This window comes from Mesoplodon bidens (genome assembly GCF_964165515.1).
Source record: "Mesoplodon bidens genome assembly, chromosome: 12".
In the NCBI taxonomy this organism is placed as follows: domain Eukaryota; kingdom Metazoa; phylum Chordata; class Mammalia; order Artiodactyla; family Ziphiidae; genus Mesoplodon; species Mesoplodon bidens.
In genome coordinates this window covers 57,038,179-57,063,683 of record NC_138168.1, presented here as the reverse complement: position 1 = coordinate 57,063,683, position 25,505 = coordinate 57,038,179, and the positions used below count along the sequence as shown (strand labels likewise).

The window sequence follows — 25,505 nt, the reverse complement described above, 5'->3', positions numbered from 1 at the left end:
GCCTCTCACCGCTGTGGCCTCTCCCGTTGCGGAGCACAGGCTCCGGACGCGCAGGCTTAGCGGCCATGGCTCACGGGCCCAGCCCCTCCGCGGCATGTGGGATCTTCTCGGACCGGGGCACGAACCCGTGTCCCCTGCATCGGCAGGCAGACTCTCAACCACTGCACCACCAGGGAAGGCCCCCAGTAAATATTCTTGTATGTTCATCCCAAGATTCAGAAAACAGGAACTTTGTGGTTTGCATCATAATTTTTATTTGGAGTTTCCTTCTGCTCTAATTCCTTATACCTACTTGGCGTTCTATTAGTATTATTGTTGAACTGAATTATTAAATTTCAAAAGCATATTGTAAAAGACAGTTTCAATAATATTTCCAGATTATAAATAGCTTTTTCATTACTTTTTGCTAAGTAGGGATGCTTAGAGAATTCCAAAAAGTTCCTTATCACTGAACTCTTTTGCATGGACATTAATAACTTTTTCGCCATCTGTATATTTATTTTGTCTCTCCAGCTTAATTGTTGTGTGTCTTTTTCTGACCCTCAGTTTTCTAATGTAGAAAATGGGGATAATATTTACCTTCTGAAGAGTTAGTAATATTCAAAAGAGCCCATATAAAAACCCTGAAAATTTCTGCACATTGTAAGTACTCTGCTCAAAGTTGCCGATTATTAGTATTGTATGGAATTATGACAGAGACACTACAAAGGAATAATACATTGACTTTACTCTCAAGTGGCAACAGTCCCAGCACGTAAATAAACAGATCATAATGCAACTGGGTGATAATAATAAATGAATGAAGTGCTTAAGAACATGGTGATTAACTTCATCCAAGGATACTCCATGACGACTTCCTAGAGGACGGAATTTTGATTTCAGACTTGAAGAATGGGTATAAATGTACCAGGCAAAGAAAATTAAGAGGGTCATTTTAGGCAGTGGTTATTCATGAAATAGAAGTTCAGAATGACCAGAACCTTCAGTGACGGTTCAGCCAAAGTGGAGGTGGGAGAGAGGTGTTTGAAGAAGCAGGTAAAGTTTGTTGAAGACAGATGTGAAGGAATTTGTATGGTAAGCCAAGGAATTCAATTTAATTTTCTGTAATTAGATCTATGTTTTGGAAAATTAACTCAAGAGGTTGTGTGTGTGAGAGAATAATGGTTAAAAGGATGGAGTCTAGAGCTTGCCCTATGACTTTAGCGCAAGTTACTACAACTCTGTGCCTCAGTTTTCCCAGCTGTAAAATGGGGATACTAAAAATACATACTTCACAAAGTTATTGTGAGGTTTAAGTGAGTTAACCTCTGATTAGAATAGTGCCTGGCACATAATAAGTGTTATAAATAAGTGTTGGTTAAATAATCATATAAAATAGAAAGTGGATAGCATGGAGGCAAAACCCAGAGGGGAGGCAAGTGAGGATCAGGTCTCAGACTTAGACAGTCATTTCAGTGGACTCCACAATGCAGAAAGAAATTTGTCTGGTTCAAAACACAGAGAAATCTGAATAAAATGACAATATTTCTTGAAACATAGGTGAACTTGAACTATCAGTGATTGGGGGCAAATGCACAAAAACACATAGTAGTATGTAAACCAGATCTAGTCCTATTGCTGGGGACTGGGACCAGCAAGAGGTGGAAAGGGAAAGCTTCTAGGCATAAGCACACAGAGACCTGAAATTAAGCTACCTGTGTAAAGCTGGAAACATTGAAGAGCTGCTCAAGCTATGAAAATGGGGCCAGAAAGTCTATCTCCTGGCCTGGGAGATGTGAGAAGGACATTTTTATTCTACTTATTCAGTTCCATAGATGGAAAAAGTGCCATGTGCAAAACAAATAGGTATGCAAAGAAATGTGGGGTCCTAATGCATATTACCTACAAGTTATGGAGATTTTACACTGATGAAATGAACATAAAAAGTGTTCATGAACAACCCAACTATGTGCTATATAAGAAACACACTTCAAATTCAACTCCATGGGTTAGGCTGAAAATAAAAAGAAAAAGATATACCATGCCAATATTCATTTTTTTAAAAAGAGTGACTCTTTTCAGATCTGATAAAGTAGACTTCAGAACAATAAAAACTGCTAGAGAAAAGGAGGGACATTACATAATGATAAAAGGACTAATTCACCAGGAAGACATATCAAACCTAACTGTATACATACCAAACAACATACATGAAGAAAAAAATCATGAAGCAAAAATAAATAGAGCTGAAAAGGAAAGTAGACAAATCCAAAATTATAGTTACCTAGGATATAGATGATCTGAACAATACAATCAACCAGAAGCTCTAAATGACATATATAGAGCATTTAACTCAACAACAGCAGAATATATATTTATTTATTATTTTTAAATTATTTATTTATTTATTTATTTTTGGCTGTGTTGGGCCTTTGTTGCTGTGCACGGGCTTTCTCTAGTTGTGGTGAGTGGGGGCTATTTTTTGTTGTGGTGTGCAAGCTTCTCATTGCAGTGGCTTCTCTTGTTGCGGAGCATGGGCTCTAAGTGTGCGGGCTTCAGTAGTTGTGGCATGTGGGCTCAGTAGTTGCAGCGCACGGGCTTAGTTACTCCATGGCATGTGGGATCTTCCCGGACCAGGGCTCAAACCCATGTCCCCTGCATTGGCAGGTGGATTCTCAACCACTGCCCCACCAGGGCTGTCCCAGAATATATAGATTTTTAAAGCTTCCGTGGAAGAGTAGCCAAGATAGACCATATAACACAACAAATTGAAATCATATAGAGTATATTTTCTGACCATAATAAAATCAAACTAGAGATCAACAGTAGAAAGGCAATAGGAATATCTTCAAACACATGTAAATTAAACAACACACTTCTAAAAATTCATGGGCCAAGGAGCAAGTTTAGACAGAAACAAAAACAAAAAAGAACAGAATGAAAATGAAAATGCAGCATATCAAAATGCTATATGAGATGTTGTTAATGCAGTTCTGAAAAGAAATTTATAGCATTAAAAGCTTATGTGAGAAATGAAGAGAGTTTTTAAATTAGTAATTTAAGTTTCTACATCAAGAAACTAGAAAAGGAGCAAAATAAATCCAAAGCAGCATAAGAAATAATACGGAGCAGAAATCAATAAAACTGAAAACAGGAAAACAATAGAGAAAATTAATGAACCAAAAAGCTAGTTGTTCAAAAGAAAAACAATAAAACTGATAAAATTCTAGTAAGACTGATAAAAATAGAAAGTGAAAAATAGTGATCAACAATATCAAGAATGAGATAAGTGACATCACTCCTTATGCAGCAGCCCTTTAAAAGGATAATAAGAGGATATTACAGACAATATTATGCTCATAAATTTGACAGTTTGGAAGAAACTGACTCATTCTTTGAAAAACTCAAAGTAGTACAACTCAGCCATAAAGAGATAGTTAATCTGAACAGTCCTATAACCAGTAAAGAAATGAAATTCATAATTAAAAATCTCTTTAAAAAAGATCTTTAGGCCCAGATGGTTTCACTGGTGAATCCTACCAAATGTCTAAAGAAGAATTAACGCCAATTTTACACAATCTCTCAGAAAGTAGAAGAGGGGAAAACTTTACAATTCATTTTATGAGGCTAATATTACTCTGATACCAAAACCAGATGAATATAGTACAAAAAAAAGGTACAATTTCTCTTTTGAACCTAGATGCAAAAATCTTCAGTAAAATATTAGCAAATGAAATCTAACAATGTATAAAGAATAATAAACTGTGACCGAGTGGGATTTGTTCCAGATGTGCAAGGCTAGTTTAACATTTGAAAATCAATCCATGTAACCTACCATATTAACATGTTAGAGAAGAAAACTCATATGATCACATCACTTGACACAGAAAAAGCATTTGACAAAGTCTAACACCCACTCGTGATAAACAAAAGCAAACAAACAAACAAAAACTTAGCTCATTAGGAATAGATGGAAATTACCTAACTTGTTAAAGAACAAATACAAAAACAATCCACACCTAATTTTATATGTGGTTTGAAAAACTGAACAAGATAGGAAATAAGGCAGGGATGTCTGCTCTCACCACTCTGAATTCAAGATAGTACTGAAAGTACAATATAGTACTGATAGCAATAATGCAAGAAAAAGAAATAAAATGCATATGGGTTAGAAATGAAGAAATAAAACTGTCCCTATTTGAAGATAAAATTATTGTCTATATAGAAAATGCCAAGGAAACCCCACACACCAAAACCCCTCCTGTAACTAATAAGTGAGTTCAGTAAGGTTGTACAATATAGGAATAACAGAGAAAAATTAATGGTATTTCTATATCCTAACAATGAAGATGTAGAAGCATAAATTAAAGACATAATAACATTTATAAACATTCAAAAGAAAACTAAATACTTAAGTATATACTTAAAACAGGTACAGTCTCTGTATATTGAAAATCTTTAAATGCTGATGAAAGAAATCAAAGACCTAAATAAGTGGACATATCCTAGTTCATGGATTGAAAAGCTCAACATGGTAAAGAAATAAATTCTCCTCAGATTGATGTATTGATTGAATACAATTTCAATCAAAATCCTAATAGTATTATTTATTAGACATAGACAAATTTATTTTTAAAATTATGTGGGAAGATATAGGACTTAGAATAGCTAAAGCAATGATTACAAAGAAGAATGACATGAGAGGAATGACTCAACCTAATGATAAGGCTCACCATAGTAATCAAGACAGTATGGTTGGCAGAGGGACAGACACAGATCTATATGACAAAATAGAGAAACCAGAAACAGACTCACTCAAATATGCTCAAATGATTTTTGACAAAGGTGAAAAACAATTCACGGGAGAAAGGATGGCCTTTTCAACAAATGGTGTTGGAGCATTTGAACATCAATAAGCACAGAAATGAACCTCTACCTACACCTCAAACATATAAAATGTAATTCAAAACCAATATAAATATAAATGATGAAACCATAAAACTAAGTACATACTTTATATATGCATGTATATGTAAATAATATACCAAACACACAGCTGAGTACAACAACTAGGGGAAATCTCAATAAATTTGGTGAATTGTATCAATGTCAATATTTTTGTTGTGATACTCTATTATCATTCTGCAAGTTGTTACCTTTGAGGGAAACTGAGTAAACAGTGCATGAGATCTCTCAGTATTATTTCTTACAACTGCATGTGAATGTATATGTATAACGATCTCCAAAAACCAGTCCTGAAATGGTGAAGCCACAAGGGTCTTGGCAGAGAAAAGAGAGTTGTGATTCCATAGAAATGTTTCCACAAAGTAGGCCCATTGAGACTCTTGGTTCATGAAAACAGCACTGTTGAAGAGGAGCTTACAGTCAGAAATTTCCAATCACATGAGAAAATGAACTACTATGAAAAGGTCAGCAGGTGTAATAAATGTAAGATTCACATCTAACAATTTGAGACAGAACAACCTGGAAAAAAAAGTTTAAAATTAGCTTGTTCAAAAATTTCTAGGAAATCTTGGAAGGGAAGAAAAAAAACTATGAATCAAGAACAGAATGATAGGGCTTCTCTGGTGGTGCAGTGGTTAAGAATCTGCCTGCCAATGCAGGGGACACGGGTTCGTGCCCCGATCCAGGAAGATCCCACATGCCACGGAGCAACTAAGCCCGTGTGCCACAACTACTGAGCCTGCACTCTAGGGCCTGTGAGCCACAACTACTGAGTCCGTGTGCTGCAACTACTAAAGCCTGTGCACCTAGAGCCTGTGTTCCTCAACAAGAGAAGCCACTGCAATGAGAAGCCCATGCACTGCTACGAAGAGTAGCCCCTGCTCGCTGCAACTAGAGAAAAGCCGGTGTGCAGCAATGAAGACCCAATGCACCAAAAATAAATAAACAAAATAAGTAAATTTATAAGAAAAAAAAAAAGAAAAGAACAGAATGACAAGGGGGCTTCCCTGGTGGTCCAGTGGTTAAGACTTCACCTTCCAATGTAGGGGGTGCAGGTTTGATCCCTGGTTGGGGAGTTAAGATCCCACATGCCTCGCGGCCAAAAAACCAAAACATAAAAAAAACAGAAGCAATATTGTAATAAATTCAATAAAGACTTAAAAAAAAACAAACAGAATGATATTCTGGAAAAAAGTCAGGAGGATTGAAAAATAAAACGAAATGGCAAGTACAGACATAAAAGTATATTTAGTAAAATAACTCTGTGAATAAGCTAAATAGCAGGTTAGACATAACTGAACAGGAATTTAATGAATCAGAAGAGAGATCTGAGGAAAATATAAAAGAACAGTTCAGAGATGATGAAGGCTGAAATTAAGGAACATAAAAAAAATAGGCTCAAAAAACAGATTCTACAGGATTCGATTATAAAAAGTACGTGGGAAGTGTGAGAGGGGGTTATTATTGAAGACGGGTCTGAGATCTCTATCTTGGAAGACAGTGGAAATTTGAACTACCTGCAGAATATTTTAGTTGGATGCCCAGCTTTCAGTTATGAGTAAGAGCCGGGGCCTCAGGAGCAAGCAACATGCTGGAAGGACCTTGTTTTACAGAGGAGAACACTAAAGCCCATAAATGTGGTAGAAATTTTCCAAAAGTGGAAAAGCAGGAATTTTGATCTACATGTCAGGATTGATTGCCAACTTAGTGTGGAATAGATGAAGACCAATATTAAGAATTCAAAGCATTTGTTTTTGCCCAAACTCCTACAGGATCATATGATAAGGTGTGACATGATGGTTCGGTCACACAAAAGCTCTTGATTACACTGCAACAAGTGAGTATTTTATCCTGACAAGTAGCTCATTAAAGAGAAATGATTTTTAGAGAATAAGTGAAATAAGTTAGTTGCTTTTGGGTAGCTACTAATTTATTCTTGATTGAGCAGAGCACATTACTAGAGTTAATAATCGTTGATGGCAGGGAAGCATTCACTGCTCAACATATTTTCCTTTTCAGTATTATTCAAACAAAATGGGCTATTTGTGCAAACAATTCTACTGAATTTTAACCAGTAATGAATGAAGGGGATGTCCTCACTTATTTATACATGAATATATTGTGTCGGTGTCAATAAGTTTATAACTTTACTATTAGCTTACTTATTTACTAGATCTTCTGTTTTCTAGGACAACATTGTAATGATAATATAGAAACCCCTGTCTGAAATAATAGGGTTGGAAATCGTGATGCTTAGCTTAGTGAAATTAACAGAGGTGGCATGTATATAAAATCAATTCGTTTACCAATTTGTTAAAATGTACGGAGAGCTGGAACTCTACTGCCAATAATGTTTAAGCAAACTTTCTGTTTCATAATATACTTGAGCAGTAAAGGGCAGTGGTTGAAGAATTCCGGCTTTTGTGGTCAAACACATCTGCTCTGTTGATCACTAGTTGTGTGGTTTTGAGTCAATTAAAGTAGCCTTTTCATGCCTTCATGGGTGGCAGTAGGAGGACTTTATCTCAAAAAAGTCTGCTGATTGAATTAACTCCAGCTTGCGATGCACAATTCCTGATAAACTGCTCAAAATAGTGTTAGGTTTTATTAGAATTTGTCATTGCCTCAGTGCTGTCATGATATAGTCAGCTATCAGTTCTACTTATGAGACAGCTTTGATATGGAAATCTGATTAATAGAGTTTTCTGTATGTGGTTGTTACTAAAAGGCAAACTTTAATGATGGGGTTCTTATAAAATTAGAAAATAAGAAAGTCATTTATATTGAGCTGCTGTGTTACAGGACTGTGTAAAGAACTTTCACGTATTTTATCTCATATATTATTTCATATTTCACATATATTATTTCACTTTATGTGCACAAGAGTCCCATAGGACAGTAATATTCTTTTCATTTCAGAATTTAGATAAGAGAAATCCTGTTTCAAGAGCCACACAGATACTTAGTGGTAGAATCATATTCAAATCCCCTCAAGTCCTTATGTTTGCTTTCTTGTAGAAAATATAATTAAGTTATAATATCGATTGAATGGAGATTAATTTTTCCTTATTTTGTTGCTTCCACTAAGCTAACTGATTGAAGCAGGTCATGATGTAATCTTTTATTCCTGCTGTTGTGTACGTAACTATGCTAGAAATAAGTCATGAAACAATTATTGTTTTCGTAGTTTCTGGTTGATCTCTGATAAACTACCAATATATAGGTTACAAAGTCTGACTGATAAAATTATAGTTAGATGGATAGATAGATAGATGGATAGATAGGTAGATGATAGATAGATAGATAGATAGATAGACAGATATAGCTACTAGGAAAAATAAGAGCCAGTCTGGCTTGACCACAAATGGGTAAAAGACTAATTCTGATGAGAATCTAGAAACTTGGGCATTTGTAAAGTCTTAGGAATGTGCCCTTAAACTTTAGCAGCCAGGAGAAGTTAAACTAGCAGGAGGATGTAGCAGAGGGGAAAATGACTCACCCTCCACAATTCTCAAACATAGTTAAACGTCAAAAAATGACATATAATAATACATTGGTAAACCTTTTAAATACTTGTATATTCAAGTATATGAGTGGATATGCTGTTTTATAAACATGCATAGAAAGAAAGTATTTCATGTTAATAAAATTAGAGTTTACATTGCATTTGAAAAAAAATTAATTATTCCATCTTTAAATATTTGGATTAAGATCCAGATTTTTTAAAACTTTTTCTGGATTTATTACATAATTTAGGTATTTTGGGTTCAGCGTTTGCTTATATTGAAAATTTGAGTTTTAGCTTTGTGAAGGCTGGAGTTTATATTCCAATCTTAGTCCGCCCTCTACTGGTTACTGATAAGTATAAAAGATTCTGAATTTTCTCAATGGATTCCAAGATTTGTGTCAACATTTCTATTTCTGTATTTTTATAATTAAATTTCTGAAACATGACTGTAAATCACCACATTTGATAGTTGACGATTGACCAGTTTACCTGAAGTACAGTGTGTGATGATCAGGAACCCAACTGTATGCACCAGGAACCTCTAAGAAGCTTCCTTCTGGGAGTCAAGATGCTTTGAATCTCAGGGGTCAAATGGGAACACCATAGGGAAGAAGAAAGAAGGAAGAAAATGGAGGTAATTCAGTAGTTGCTATATGTCAAATGAAGTACTAAATATTTCCCAGCCATCATCTCAAAGAGATCAATGGTTGCTGATTTGACAAAAAAGGAAATTGAGGTTCAAAGAGCTTAAGTGACTTTCCCAATATCACACAACTGGTAGAGCCAGGCATATGATGCTTTCTTGACTCCAAATCCTGTCCTCTCTTCACTAATACATAATAAAAGGTAGAGAAGCAGAAAAAGAGTGACCTACGGCAGAGAAGAGTTAGTGATTTATTTATTCAACTACACATTTAGTGAGCATGATTCAATTTGTGGATTGTGGAGTATATATTGTTAAAATAATTTAAACATATTCCAATCTACAATATTTTAGTGGGCAGTTAGATTGAGCTATAAATAGTGTCAGATGTCAGATAATCTCTTCATTACATAGTAATAACACAAAGTAACAAGTAAGAGCAAGTAAGAACAAATTGCATTCTTCTAATTCTTTATTTTAACACACACACACAAATTGTTTTTCTTATCCCCCAGAGGAAGGGGAAAAAAAAGAGACAGGACAGAAAGATGCTAATTTTCACCTAGTGCTGACTACCTGTAAGTGTTTTATGTATTTTGTTTTTATTAATTGTCTCAACAACCCCGTGGTGTGAGGCATTGATTTTTAATTATCCTGATAAGATAACCACACATCCTGGCTTGCTGGATAGTCTTGGTTTACTCTTGTTGTCCTGAGATAACTATTAATAGCACCTCCTTTCACGCTTAAAAATATCCCAATTTAGACAATGTATTATATGTCCTTCTAATTATCTCTGTTCTGTACTTGTAGAAACCCAGACCCAGAGAAGTTAAGCAACTTGACCAAGGTGATCAGTTTGTATGTTGCCACGTAAGGACTGGGAGAAAACTCTGCCTGACCCTAAAACCCATACTCTTCTTACTGTGCCAAGGTTGTGTCTGTCACAACATCATCAGAATTTCTTCATAGCCTTTTTGACTCTCCCTTGCCTATTGAGGTATAGGATTTACTGCTTATCTTGTAGGCTTTACAGGCTAAGTCATAACTGCCATTGAACTTTCCACAAAAAATATAATTTCATTTTCAAAAGGAAAAACAGATCTTGCTGATAGGACCACTCATGAATGCTAACAGCCTTTTTAAACTGCTTCTTCCAGTTGCTTTGTAAAGCCATCACCATACAGTGCTTAACTGGGTCATATCAGAAGCTTCTTGTGGTATTGAAAGGCTGTATTATCTTTAATATTCTGCCCTTTCTCTAGTGCTCTATCAGATCAAAGTGTTAACCTTGTTGAGTAATAATTTTGCTAATGAGTTCCTGGTAAAGTTGTGTCATTATTAGAGAAGAGAGAATCATTTGAATTAAAACTATCAATGCTGGGGTCAAATGTCAAGTAAACCAGATCCTTGAAATTTATCCTCAGGAAAGCTTGTCCACAGGTGAAACATGCTGTATGAATATAGGGTGAGGGGTGGAGGGTAGGGAGTAATTTGAAGCCAAAATGTGAAATGCACAGCAAGAATGCCCTTGGGGGAAAAACTTACAAAAAGTCAGCTTCGGGGCTGTATCGGAGGTGTGTACCTAAAGGGAAGTGGTTTTACCTCCTTTTGCTAAAGGTAGTTGAGGGTGGGGGAACTGAACAGCCAGATAGTAAAATATTATGCTTGATACAACTCATTAACTTTAATGTGACTTAACACATTTCTTCTCCCAGGAGTATTTTTTTTTCTTTTCTTTCTCCCAGATATTTAAAAATTGAGAATATAGACAGAAATTTCAACATAGGTTGACAGCCTAGACACCCTTCAATGAGGGGTCTGCCTGCAAAGTCTCAATGCAGAGGTGAATGCTATTTTATCTGGCAGTTGGTGGGGTGTCTCTCAGGACTTAAAGAAATATTATGAATGATGATTTTAAAAAGCTGCTCCCTTTCTGGGCTCTGTTCTTGACATAAAATTCCCAATTATATACTATTTTTTTTTCTCTCTCTCTCGGCTTAAAATAACATATACATAATACAAGTGTTATCATAAACTTTCTCACATTTGTGTGAGAAACACTTTTGTGTTTTATGTGGGGAGAAAAGGAATTTTTGGTGGATAATGAGGGAGAGGGAGAGAGAAATATTTCAAAATCTACAGTTTGTACAGAGAAAAACCATCCTGGATTTTGCAAAAGCACTTCTACAAAGTCAGCAAGCTGAGAAGCTCTCGAATTTTTGCAAAGTCCAACTGGAAGAATTATTTACCATTTTATCAGCATCTTCTTTCTTATCTTGGCTTATTAGGGATTGCCAAAATATATTACAAAGTACATTAAAAGAAGCCTCCCTTTCCTTTTCTACTCATATATCCTTGTGTCTAGCCTCTTAATAGCCCATAATCAGGTGAATTGTTTATGCTGCTATTAAGTGAAGACGGCCTTATGCTGGAGGTACCCTGGTGTGTTGCCATGGAGATGCCATGAGCACTGATTGAGCATGAGGATTTTTGGCCACATTGTGGAAATAAGCATAGAGAGAAGACAAGTTGAGATTGTCTTTAAAAGGATCCAAAATAACCTCAGTTATACTCATACCTTGCTTATGCAACAGATACTTCCTTTAAAGAGTTTATTTTTCATAAATAAAAAAAATCCTGTTATAGATACATTAAAGAAGCTGATAGTTATTGTTGGCTAATCTGGAAACAAAGAAAATGGGGATTTTTGTTGTTGCAATTGTTGTTAGTGATAACATTAAAGAAGCTGATAGTTATTGTTGGCTAATCTGGAAATAAAGAAAATGGGGATTTTTGTTGTTGCAATTGTTGTTAGTGATAACAGTACCTACTCCCTGGTTATATTATTTTAGTATAATTAAATACTATAATATATGTCGAGCATTCAGCATGGCTTTTAATAAGCAGGCAGATTTCTAAAGCTGCCCCTTAAGACTCCCATTCCCTGGTTATTCAACCAAAGACTAATCTAGACATTGCTCTATAGAGCAATCTAGGAGAGACTCTACAAATGTAATTAAGGTTACTAATCAGCTGACCCTAAAATAGATTGTCTTGGGTTACCTGGATGAACCCTGAGAAGCAGAAGAGGAAGGCAGAAATATCAGTTACATCAGTTAGAGGGATGTGACAGAAGAAGTTAGAGATATCTGAAGTGTAAGAAAAATTCAGTCCAACATTTATGAGCCAAGGAATGTGGCAGCCTCCAGAAGCTGCCCCTAGACAACAGCTAACATGGAGACAGTTACTCCAGTCCTACAACTGTGTGGAGCTGAATTCCACTAACAAACAAGTGAGCTTGGAAACAGACTTCTCTCCAGAGCTTCCAGAAAGGAATACAGCCCTGCTAACGCCTTGATTTCAGCACTGTGGGACCCAGAGAAGCTATCTGACTCCCAGAACTCTGAGATAATCAATCTGTGTTGTTTTAAGCAGCTAGATTTATGGTAATTTGTTATGGCATCAATAGAAAACTGGCACAAAGGAATGAGCAATGCATGTCTTTCCTTTTCTTCCTCTTTCTGCACTGCCCCCATCTCCCATTTATCATTGCTCTCTTCCTCCATTATGGGTAATTTGTTGTTATTACATATTGTACTTGCAATCAGAAGGAGTAAGAGAAAAAGAATGCTGCTCTCTCTCTCCCCTTGTCTTGTTCATCCTCATCTCCTCTTCCCCCAGCAGGTTCAAAGTGATAGATATGCTGTAGTGCCCGGAAGTATGACCAAGATTATTTAGGGCATGGGGGAAGAAACATTTCACTGTTTCTTTACATAACCCTCCCCACCCCCATACCCTGTTCTTAGGTTAAAGCAAATTTTATGAATTAAAACAAAGAAAGAAAAAGGTGAAAGTGTCTTAGGAATAGGCTTATTTCTAATGTAGTACTTGCTTATTTTTGTAAAACATAGTGGAGGTGATTGAGAAAGTAGCAATCATGAGTTTGTAAGAAAGATAGAAACCTATGAACATCCTCAACAAGGTCAGAGTCATTAGTGCCCAATGTCTGTCTTACCATCAAGATTTCCTCCTCTTAATGTGTTGAGATTCAACATGTGAAGTGCCCAGCTCCACTATAGCATCATGTAATAGATGACATCCTCCCAAGCCAAAGGCATCCCTTAGATAAAAACAGCTGATGATAGAAGGTTGTGATGTGTTTAAGTGGGAAGTGAAATGGATCTGGAAAGTTACACCACATCCTATATGACCTTAGTGGAGGTCTCTATGTTAGGGCCTCCCTAGAAACCAATCTGTCTTGGTTGGGTGCTCTCTTCAGCATATTCAGCATCTCAGGTTTAAATGAGTAGAGTTTTTTCCAGATGAACATCTTGGAAATAGAGGATATTTTCAAAATAGCAAGCATAATTTTGCACCATAAAGTCTAAGCTGGTCATAGAGGAAAGTAGACTCCCAGGCTGAAAGTGGTCACTTTGGGGTAATGAAAGTTTACACTTGACATATGGAAGGTGATCAGAAGATATCAATGTATAATGTGAGCATGTACAGCTTAGAATAAAGTCAAGAATTTCCTGGAGCTGAACTTTGTATCATCATCATCATTATTTATGATATTAAAAATACTTCGTGAATGTAGGGAGCTTTAGAATTTATTTTAAAAATTCTCACTTACAAAACCTTCTCACAAGAGCACTGCGAGGTAGATATCATTATTTTTTCCATGTTACAAATTAAAAGAAGCAAAGTCTCAAATAGTTACATCACTCCAAAGGTCATTCGTTAAGAAGTGGTGAAGATGAGATTCACATTAATGCTTTCTAATCCCAAGGTAGCTGATGTTTTCTTCTGAGTTCTCAACCGACTCCACAAAGGTACTTGGAGAAGACTAGTATACAGTTCTTTTTCCTCCCCCATTTTTAAAAATTGTTGTAAAATATACATAACATAAAATTTGCCTCTTAACCATTTTTAATTGTACAGTTCAGTGGTATTAAGTACATTGATATTCTTGTGCAAAATTACCATCATCCATCTCTAGAACCCTTTTCATCTTCCAAAACTGAAATGCTGTACCCATTAAATAGTAACTCCCCATTCCCCCCCTTCCCCCAGCTCCTGGCAACCATCATTCTACTTTTTGTCTCTAAGAATTTGAGGTACCGCATATAAGTGGAATTATATAATGATTTATCTTTTTGTTACTGAACAGTCCTTTTTAATTCAAAATAAGAATTCTAGGACTCTTGCAGGTCAAGATAAGCTAAGAAATGTTTTTTTGTTTTTTGTTTTTCAGGTTTCTTGACTTGCCAAGTGATGTTCTCCCATCACTTCCAGTGACTCATTTGCAGACTTCATGTTTCTCATTCCTGTGGGCTCTGATAGGCTGGAGATCCTGGTTCCTGGGGAATGGAGTGTGAGGAGGGTTTCTTACAAAAGATACAGTAAGTGACCCATTGAACCTGAAAGTATAAACTGCCACCTGGTCACTTAGGGGTTCTCATGCCAAGGGACCAGGAGGCATAGAAAGGAGTACTACAACTGGCAGGGCTAATTGATCTGTCGTCTTTCAAGAGGCAATGGAATTGTTACATATGGCAACAGGGAAAATTATGTCTAGAACTCGGATTCACTGGAGTGTTTCTTGGTACTGCCAGGCATGATAATAACTTGATGGACAATTGCAAAAACCAAGGCCTGGCAAAGAACAAAGAACCAAGGGCATAGACTCCTCAGTGGTGAAGGTCTGGGTCATCCCACCAGATAAGCACCCTAGGCCAGCTGAAGATGAGGCAGAAGTAAGGGAAATCTAGAACAGACTAGAGAATAAGGAGATGATGAATACTAATTACAGCCTGATTACTAGTTAGTATTTCTCAGTTACCTCTCAAGAAATCTGCAACAGAGTGGGACTCAGTGTGAGGTATGAGCAGATCTGAGAGGTGCAAGGAGGATTACAGCAGATGCCTTTATTGGCCCCCACCATGTCTCCTTGGTCTACCTCCAATCTCAGCCATTGCCCAGGTGGTTAGTTTTGTATGGGCTCATATTCAACTTGTGCTGGCAGGTGTTCCATCTTAAGAGTATACTGTATACCTTTGCACTTTCAGGGTCTTCTCTAATGCCATGGCACCCTGCTTGGCCCTTGGGTAAGGGTAGCTCAGAAGTGCAGGGGGAGTTAGAGTGCCCCCAGGGACAGCTCTCATCCATAAGGTGATGATGGGAAGGAACCAGTAGATGAATGCTCCAGACTCCAGTTCTCTGAGTAGTAATTCCAGGAAGGCATTTTCTACCCCTCTCAGAGTATCAGTGATAACAAGGTCTCTATTGCCAGTTTTTCCTTTTTTTTTTCTACTTCCTTGGAACAACTCCCCAGTTAATGACCTACTTCCAAGTCCTTGAATTCTTCCAGAAAGCAAATGAGCAGAAAAGTGTTTGCAGAAATGACATTAGCATTAGGATCCATCAGAAGATGAACTTGAAGGATAGCTCCCATTAGCATATTTAAGTTTAAGCATGTATCTTTCAAAATGTATGGCTAAATAATCTATCTTTTGGGAAGGATTTTTGCACAAAAACAGTTTGACTTTAGTTGTCTTAATACTAATTATTATCATTTGTAGTTGCAGATGGTAAATCTTTACAATTCTTTTATACATTTTTTGGTGACACAATGAAATTTAAAAGCATATCTGTATATGTGACTCAAGATAAGGTGTCTACTTATCACTTGTTAAGCAACTACTTTTTACTGGGTATTTTTTCATAACTACCTTATGAACTGGGTGGACATTATTAACTTCTAGATTTACACCTTATGAAGATAATATGCCTTAGAAAAAGTAAGTTTCTTTCCCAAGATCACACAGATGTTGAATGGCTCAAACAGGATTTAAATCTAGGAATTTCTGTCTCCAAGGTCTATATTCTTACTATCATATCTTAAAAGAGGTTATTAGGAAACCCTAAAATGAATTTTCATAATGCCTGGAACAGGTATAATCAGACCTTGGATTTTCTAACATAATCAGAACAATTATACAAATAAAATTTGGGATATGCATAAGAAATAAGAGATCATTAAACAGTTTAATCTTTATCAGGTAGTTGAAGGTATTAAAATATGAATAACCAGATATTACCTAATAAAATTGTATACTAATATGATTAGTAGCATTAAAATTTTACAGAGTCACTCAGTGAAATAAAAGAATATTGCAAATATGATGACTAAGAGAAATGGTAAATGTTTGGTAGACTTTCACCCAAAGAAAGTCATAGATCTTGGGCAATAGGTCACCTGGGATTGTCACTCACATTTAAATAATAAAAAAAATCAACATCTTGCTTTGTGATTATATTTGATTTAAGGAATCAAGTCAAAAGATGGAAACTAGTGAGCAAAAGATAGACTCACCACACTTAAGAATCTAAAATAATCACAAAAATAAACATAAAATTTTCCTTTGAGAGAGAGGTATATAGAGTTTGAAAGAAGGTTCTGCCCCAGCTAGAGGAGGCTTCCTTTGAGATAGGAACTTTGAGTGAGATCTCTTTCAGTTATTCATTGTTAGGTAAAAAATTGGCCCAATTTGGTGGCATGAAACAACCATTTATCTTGCTCATAAGTTCTGGGGGTGATGAATTTGGTCAGGACATAACAGATATATTTTTTTGTTTCTGCTCCATGGTGTCTGGAGGCTTAAATGGAAGATCCAAAGACCCAGGGTGTGTGTTGGTGGGGGGTCGGGGTGGGGGAGGGTGGGAGGTGGATTCTAAGGCTGGGAATCAGAGCCTTCTAAGTGCTCAGTCACCCAGCTTGCTGTAGCTTGGGACTTCTTTTGGGACTTTTGACCAGAGCACCCACACATGGCCTCTCCATAAAGCCTGGACTTCCCCACACATAATGGCTGGGTTCTAGTTCCAAGCTTGCTGAGAAAGAGAGAGCTAGACAGAAGCTATATGATGGTGTTGCTTCTACTACATTCTGTTCTCAAGGCAGCCACAAAGGCCAGCCCAGGTTCAAGGGAAGGGGAAATAGACTCTTCCTCTTTACGGAGAAAGGCAAGATTCTGGGAAAGCTCACAGGGCACAGGAAGTGTTGTTATGACCATTTTTTGTGAAGGATAAAGTATCACAGATCTGAAGAATGAGTAGAAATTAACTGAGCTAAGAAGGAGTGGGTGTGAGATAGGACGAAGAGGAAGAGCGTTCTAACAGAAGGAAAGAGGACCTCAGAGGACTTGCACACCTGGAGAGAGGAGTGGTACTATTTAATGAGACAGGAAACACCTGTTCTGATGGAAGAGCAAGTGTAGAGTTTTGCTTTGAGATGATTTTAAACACTCAAATTCAAATGTCAGTTCGCAGGGCTAGGAACTCAAAGTATTTCATCAGACTATATCAAATAGATTTTCCCATGGTTCAGTCTCCACTTATAAACTGGAAACTCCAAACTTCCTTAAATTTCTCTGGCATATCAAAAGTTTCTTATTTAGTCCTTCCTTTAACCAATAAGTAAATATTGAGCACCATAAGTACCAATTACTGTTCTAAGTACAAGTGATATTGTTGGGAAGAAATCAGAGTTCCTGTCCACATGGAACTTACATTCCAGTGATATAAGTTCAACCCATAGGCAGTCAACTCACAGACAGATAGCTATAGTCATCCCTTGGTATCTGCAGGGTGTTTGTTCCAGGATCCCCCTCAGATACCAATATCCTCAGGTGCTCAAGTCCCTTACATAAGATGGTATAGTATTTGTATATAACTTATGCACATCCTCCCATATACTTTAAATCATCTCTAGATTATTTATAATACCCAATACAATGTAAATGCTATGTAAACAGTTGTCACCAAGATACAAATTCAAGTTTTGCTTTTTGGAATGTTCTATAATCTTTTCCGAATATTTTTGATCCACATTGGTTGAATCCTTGGATGCAGAGCCTATAGATAAGGAGAGCTGGCTGTATAAATAACTGTAAGTGCTATGAAGAGAAAAGGCAAGGCATATATGGTACTAGAGAGTGACAGGTGGCAGTTATTTTACACTTTAAAGGGAAGACATCTTTAATAAAATTATCTTTAATAGCGGCCTGCTGATGGGAAAGGCTATCTTTGACCAACTGAGCTGCTGAATTGATCCACCTGAGCAGGATTCTGACTTGGAAGTGTTCAGTCATGACTCCATAGGCAAGAGCTTCATCCTATTGGTTCCCCAGCCAAGCACATACTCCAAATGTCTGATGACTTGATTGAAGTGGAGTTCCAGCAGGCAATTACCTGTGGGAAGAATGTTTGAAGCAAAGGGAGAGACAGTTGTAAAAGCCCAAGTTAGGTGTGCTCCCGATATATTTGAGAAAGAAGAAGGTAGCCAGTTTGACTGGAGAGAGAGTGGTAAATGAGGTTGCTGATGTATCCAGGGACTAGCTCATGGGGGGCCACTTAGTCACGGTAAGGAAGGTTGACTTTATTTTAAATACTATAGGAAGCTATCAACAATTTCAGGTAGAAGAATGACATGATCCTAAATATATTTTAAATGGATCTGTCAGGCTGCTGTGTGAAAACAAGCAGGAGGGGTTAAGAGTGGGAGCAAGGAAGCTAGGAAGGAGGTTATTGCAGAGATCCAGAAAGAGAAAACAGTGCTCAGATCAGACCGATGGAGGCAGAGATACTGAGAACAATCAGATTTGGGATAGAGATTGAAGGTGAAGCCTACAAAAAACCTCCTCTCTTCCAGGTCATCCTATAGCACTGTGGTTTCCATCCGCCCTGCCACATTCACCACCTGGAATGAGCTGGTTTGATTCACTTCCCAGGCTACCGTGCTCCTATAGCTCACCTGGTCCATAAAATGCCCTCTCCTATCAGATCATGTGTTGCCTCACCAAAGGGGAGAGAACATGCTTCCTGCCTCTCTGACATGACTCATGGTGCTTGATCCCAGCATGTGTGCCTTGTCTCTCTGTTTCTCGAGTGATTTTTTTTCCCCCATGATGCTGCTTGATCTCTTAAACAAAAGGACGCTATTGACACCATCCCTCTGCCATCCAGGCAGTACTGGATATGTTGTGTTGAGGCACTACCCAATGACAGCCCATTCCCCAAGAGTCCCTGAGGTAGTGTGGGCAACAGAACGTTGGGAATCTGTGTGGTACAGTTATCTTTAAGCTCCAGTACATCAGTTAATGATTTTCACCATTGTAGGAATCTTAGAACTTTAAAAAATGAAACCAGATTATGGTGAATTGTACAATAAGATTCACTGTCTTATATCCGAAGGCATTTGTTCTTCCTTTTATAATGACGCTCATTTATTTAATACTTAAATATTTACTTGCCTTTGCCTTCCTTTGTGCTTTATCCTGAAAATTGTCTTTTAAATCTGTAAAATGCCTCAAGCTTTTTTTGGAATCAATAAAGGATTCCAATATTAAATGAACAAATGAATGAATATTTAAGTAAATAAAATACTTTGTCTTAGCTTAAACTGAAGACTTAGAAAAAAGAAACAATTATTTACTTTACAGAGGAAAGCTTCATGAGGCATCTTAAAGCTTATTTTCATGTGTATGAAAGGGAATGATGAACAAATACTGAATTTCTTTAAATATAGGACCTCAGAAAATGATCTTGGGTATTTTTTTCAAACTGACATATATTTGACATATAACACTGTGTAAATTTAAAGCGTACAACATGTTAATTTGATACATTTATATATTATAATGTGATTGCCATAGTAGTGATAATTAGCACCTGTATGACCTTGAGTATATATCATAAATACCCAAGGTAGAATATGTACTTATTAGGAAGAATTTCTGTACAAAGACAATTGTGAAATATTGGGGAGAATTAATGAAGGTAGTTGTGGCTGGGACTTAGATGATTCTTTAAAATAACTTGTTTTCTTCTGCGTGAGACTACTTGCAGTTCTATGTGGAAAAGAAGATAGAATAGATGAGTTAAATAAAAACAATTTTTACAAATAAAAGACACAATTAATATGTGACTTTCCTATAAATTTATTTTTGGAAAAAAATTTAAAAATAACGTAGTTTTAAAATGTTTTAACGATAAAACTTTTGGTTATATAATGCATTGCATCTCATTTGAAGCAATTTTAAATGGGATATTTAACGGAAAAAAATCATAAATTATGGGCAAAACACAACAGCAAGTCAAATCTATGATTTCTTTTTCTTGTTTTTGTCTCTACAGTCAGTTTGACGACTAGTGCTCTAATTGATTGTTAGAAGTGCCAGACCAGATTCAACCATTCACTTAAACCAGAATACATATTAGGGTTAAGGATGAATAGTTCAAGAAATATTTTGGGGGAGCTCTTTTCACATTGCAACTCTAATCAGCAGATGGAATTTAATAGCGCCTGGATTAGGCAGAAACTACTGAGGTAAAATTTTCTTCCTCTCTACCTACAAAAAAATGTTCTCATTTGCACTAGGAATTTTTAAAGGGAGAAATCATTCAGATTATATTTTTTGAGTACACAGAAGGTATAGCAAGTTAGTTGAGAGCCTCCCACATGAGAGAAAAGATATATGCTTTTGGATCAGAGATGAATTCACAGCAAAATGTACTGTATTGGGCTACTAGTCAAAGAGGCTTATCTGTGTTGCTTGTTACTTAATACACACACATTCTCACATACACCCATATGCAACTACTGCTACTGCCGCTCTCCAAAATTCAGTTTTAACCAAGGGAATTTCCAGCCAGGCACTACTCACTTGCCTTTCACCTCCTGTTCTCTCTCCTCCCTTCTGATTGACTGGTCTTCAGTATGTCACACTGTTGATTGATAACTTCTTGAAATAACCTCTATTTCCATAACTTTCTGGGGGACCATAAAGATTTAGTCCTATAATACCTGGTATAGTGGTTCCTGGCCTGTGCAGGCTTGGACTAGACTGAGCATTCTGGGGGTGGTTGCCTCTGCAGACACAGGCAAACCGAGACATGGGTGACTCTGTGCCTGAGTCGCCTATGACTAAAGAGGAAGTATTCACTTCCACTTAAAAGCACCAACTGCTGTCCAGTGAGAGTCGTCGCTGGGTGGCATTGCTGCATCCTTACAAATGCCTTTATGAGCCTAAGGGAGTGCAGCTGGCTACTCTGAATTTTTTAAAAAATTAGCCTAGGGTAAAATTATGATGATATTTTCTGGATCTTGTGGTATCTGTAGTATGTATCACTTTTAATAATTTGTAACTTGTTTTGACTTTCTCAGCCCAATCCTTTGGTTCTAAGAGCAATATGAATTTAATAGCATGTAAATTCAGCTGTTTTAGATGGTCAGTGAATTAATAGTAAAAGAGGAGAAAGAATGAATCTGTTGCCTATCCCTTGTTTCTCCTGGTGACTGCAGAATTTTTTGTTTTTTTTAGTTTTATGTTTCACACATAACAATAACATAGTTTAAATAAACTTCTGTTTTGTTAACCCAGTATTGTTTGTTATAGGGTAAAAAAAGAAAGCTGTGTTGTTTTGATTAAAGAACTTAGTTTGGTTTTGGTGATGGTGATCGTAAATCTACTGATTTGCTGCATAAAACTTTTTTTTTTGATAATGGCACTAGCTTTATTATCTTTGGGGGGCCTGGAAGGGTTGGGTTCTCAGGAGCAATGGGGACAGGAGTTATGGTGGAGCTGTATGGCCATGGCCTTAGGGGGTGGGCATCTGGGGTGACTCAGCCTACAAGTGCCCATTGGCGTCACCAGTATAGCCACTGGGGGCGGTGGGCACTGGTCCTTTCTTGCAAGGCACAGGTGGCAGCCACAAGCCCAACTCGCTTGAGGCCAGGGCACTCCATCTGTGCTCCAGAAGCTTGTGGTTCTGCGGCCAGAGTCGCACGCAGGCCGTGAGGATATTCTCCGTGCAGCTGCGGGGGCAGAAGGACACGCTGACCACCTGGCTGCCTGGCGGCACAAGCGGCACCTGGAAGAGGATGCCAAGTTGAGCAGCGACAGCACAGGGTGGAAGCTCCGCGGCTGTGGGTCGACGTCGGTGCAGTAGCTCACGCGCTGGCACAGTTCTGTCAGCAGTGCCAGGTCCAGCATGATGGGCGCGGCCAGGAGCGAGTCCTCGCACGTGTTGAGCAGCACCAGCGTGTTGGTACCGCCCAGCATCAGCTCTGATGTGCTCATCCAGGGCACGCTTACTGTCGCCCACATATGGCACATACTTGATGACGACAGTGACCGGGCTCCACAACCGGCTAGTAGAGCACTGGGTTGCTGTGCACTGTGTCGTCCACCACGCTGCTCTTGGACACCTCCTTGGAGCGGAACTGTGGCGGTGTCGACAGGTTCTGCCGGTCATTGTTGCCCAAGTGGTTGTGCCTCACGATGGACGTGGTCTCGTGGCCAGAACAGATAAGCAAATCCACAAGCACAGACTTGACCTTGGTCTGGCCCGACCTGAAGTCGTCTCCACCCACAAAGAGGCTGCACTGCCACTTGAATTCGAGGGCACCAGGCACCAGCATGGTCAGTGGGGACCCACCGAGGAAGAAGCAGCCCTCCAAGATGCTGGCCACCGCAAAGAGCATGGAGGGCGACACTTTCAGGCCCAGCTGGATGGTGCGCAGCAGGTTCTCAGCAGTGTCACTGAGGCCCGGGATCACTTCGGAGAAGTGCTCCGTATTCGCTGTCTTCCGCACGATGACTTCAGCCAGCCCGGCGCGGGACTGGAAGCTGAAGCCGATACAGATTCGCTCCAGCTGCTGTGCGCGCGGGCCCAGGATGACGTAGTCGGCCCGCGCGCTCTGGTTAGTTAGCCGCGAGAAACTCTGGGAGGTAGACGGAGGGCCGCGGAAGCAGGGCCTCCGGGTGCAGCCACTGTTTTTCCTGTGGCTCCTGTGTGCACTGCATCGCCTCCGCCAGGTGCAGAGACGATTATGGCCCAGACGTCGAATACGAGGTCGACGGGCGCCACCATGGGCAGCAGCGAGCTGAAGGGCACGAATACCTCCTGGCGTTCTTTGACCAGCCCCAGGTTAATGGGGCCGCCTGCGTCAGTGAGCCGTTGTAGTTGGCCTCCCTGCGGCAGGTGCGCCTGGGCCAGGACAGACGCAGTCGGTGGGCTAGCACTGCAGTCAGTCTGGAGCCATTGTTCCCGCCCCAGCCCACGAGCACGACCGCGAGCCCGGGCACCTGCCGGGCGGTCCGGAAGGTGAAGTGCGTGGACCTGGGGTGCATCTTGAGGACGGCGGCTTCGCGGCTGCTGCACGTCATCCGGTACTTACTGCACCTCGCTGGCCTCGGACTGTGGACCATGTTGGACTCTCGACCACAAACTCGGTGGCGACCTCCATCTCGACGAGCAGCGCAGAGTCAGCTGGGACAGCGGCGGACAGCTAAGTAAAACTTTAGAAAGCTTTTAATAGAGCTATAAAGTGAGTCATAAAATAATTTTTTATTTAAAGAGATATCACATAACAGTTTAAATTCAACTTGGTTTGAATCAAACATATCCTCATAGACCGAAGACTCTATGAAAATATTTATCTGATTGGGCATTTCAGTGAGAACTATTCCCTTTGTTTTATGGTAGCTGAGGTCCTGACTGAAATCTCCTGTAAAATAGTGAAGGGATGACTTAATTTCTTTTATTTCATAATAATTTAATTTCTAGAAGCCCACATAACCTTACAATCAGTTATTTTATTGTCAATATTTAATGGAAAATCTTAGATGGTATGACTGGGGTGTAGAATCAAAGAATATATGTTGACAAAAATTTTAAAACTAAATTGCGTATTTATTTACACTGTGAAGCCTTTTAAACACTAGATGGCGCTAAAAATATATCATGATAAATTTTGTTATTCATCAGGTTATATTAATTTTATGACCTCGTAAGTTGGTGCATTCTTTGTTTATATTTCTTAAACATTTAAAACAACTTAAGTTCTGCTAGTGTAATTGATTATTGAAATAGGTAATAAAATCACCAAACTGTAGAAATACAGAGTTTGTAATTAAAATTATTCAAAGTGTTATTTTGGTGGCCCACAGATACTGCCTTACGCAGGCTTTCTCATCATATAAGGTTCCTCTCCTCTAAATTCACTAAGAGGAAGAAATACTTTGCATATGGACATAATGAATAGGTTCATGAACTGTTTGATAATCTGATTAATGATGAGGTGTGACGTATGAACACATTGATAAAAGATTTAAATTCTTGACACATGATACTTCCTCCAACAAAGCTAACATAAAACTAATGATATGCCACTACATGAGGACATCAGTGATTCATGATTGATTTGTCCTCATTTCAAGGAATATTTACAATTAGTGCACAGAATGCTTTGAAATGACCCGCAATGTCACACAATTTAAAGGGTTTCCTCAATTTGACAGTCCTAAAATTTTACCCATTATTAATAGATATTTTGTGAAGTTGAAAGAAACTTTTATATACTATTGCTAGTAAACACATTATGATCAGCTGTGCTAGAGGAAAGACTGAGTTATCTTCCTTGTCCTATGGAGACAGGATTGAAGAGTGTAGCCAGTCCCTGGAGAGAGGTGTGTTAGACAGTAACGTAATTCACGTGTTCCATAGTGTCTGGATCTTGTGATATTTGTGGTATTTGCTGCTTTTAAAAGTTTCTCATTTGTTGTGACTTATTTTCTCATTACAAATACATATTCATTTTTGTATGTAATTTTGTATTCTTTTTCTTAAATAGGGCTCAAAAAACTGTATAAACTTCAGATTGCACAAATTATTCATTTTTATTCCATACAGTCTATGCTTTTTTTTTCACTATTGAACTTTTGTTTATGTTGTTTTCTTTGTTTTTTTATGCCCTTTCTCTCAGTATTGCCTTTCTAATTTCTACTTGCCTAGGTCTACAAGACCTGGTACATATATCATATTTCCTTCATGAAAAGGGCTCTGATCTCTTTCCCAAAACTCTGCACTTCAAGTCAGTCAAGAGTAATTTCTCCCTCATCTAGAAAAATGTATTTTTATTTCTTTTGTGACCCATTTCTTTGTATATCTTGTATTATATATATTTATGAATGTGTTATTTTCCCCTATTGGGGTCTTAACTTCCTGATGAAAGAGTCTCAATCTTACCCATATTTGCATCCCATGTAGTACCTAGCACAGTAATTTATATATTATAGGCAACCCACAAATATGTGTAAAATAAATTAATGAGGGCATGAACATTGTCTGATCTGAGGGGCACAGCATATGTTCTTCTCTGCCTGTTTATTTGAACTCTGAATATTTTGGTCTTAGGTGTATGCTTATATTTAAAATACAGTATGCATCAACCAGACTCTTGGAGAAAATAAAGGAGCGTATTCTACATTTACAAGAAATCATGGTGCTATCTCGATATAGGCAACATTACAATACCATAGATCCCTCTTCCAGCATATATTTAGT

General features: G+C 38.1%; 1 pseudogene across 1 annotated transcript; it reads right to left on the bottom strand.

The window, feature by feature from the left end:
* Positions 1–21,785: 21,785 nt before the first annotated feature.
* On the bottom strand, positions 21,786–23,308 carry LOC308626129 (inositol-3-phosphate synthase 1-like; annotated as a pseudogene). The gene has a single exon. The product of its transcript is annotated as an inositol-3-phosphate synthase 1-like (transcript).
* Between the last annotated feature and the right edge of the window lie 2,197 nt (positions 23,309–25,505).